A 695-nucleotide genomic window follows, 5' to 3' on the forward strand; every position below is an offset into this window, starting at 1 on the left:
CTGTACTGTTTTTTTTTTTGAGACGGAGTCTCGCTCTGTCGCCCACGCTGGAGTGCAGTGGCCAGATCTCAGCTCACCGCAAGCTCCGCCTCCCGGGTTGAGGCCATTCTCCTGCCTCAGCCTCCCGAGTAGCTGGGACTACAAGCGCCCGCCACCACGCCCAGCTAATTTTTTGTGTATTTTTAGTAGAGACGGGGTTTCACCGTGTTAGCCAGGATGGTCTTGATCTCCTGACCTCATGATCCACCTTCCTCGGCCTCCCAAAGTGCTGGGATTACAGGCATGAGCCACCATGCCTGGCCAATTCAGGGTATTGTTTCTAAGAAGGAGCGGGAATGGGTGTGGGCAGCCAGAAGCAGATATCCACTTGCCTGTATCTCACATGGATAACAACAATGTTTCCAAACAAAACGTGGGGAAAAGAGGAAGTCTGGGGACAGCTGTGCCATAGCCCGGACAGGCAACATCTGGTTCTGGTCAGCCCCTCCAGGACACCCCCCACCCCCAGAGAAGGAAGCCTTCCTGTCCCCACTCTTGTCCCTTGTCAGGAGGTGGACACACTGAGGGTGTTGGCCTAGAGCCCGCAACACGGCCAGAGCACTGCCTGGGGCGCTTCCTGCTGGGTAGGAAGCCCTGCTGGGGGTGAGGAGATGTGCTCAGTGACCAGGTCCGGGGGGGCAGATGATTCTGCTGGG

Source organism: Colobus angolensis, unplaced genomic scaffold (genome assembly GCF_000951035.1).
Source record: "Colobus angolensis palliatus isolate OR3802 unplaced genomic scaffold, Cang.pa_1.0 Scaffold8, whole genome shotgun sequence".
Lineage (NCBI taxonomy): Eukaryota > Metazoa > Chordata > Mammalia > Primates > Cercopithecidae > Colobus > Colobus angolensis.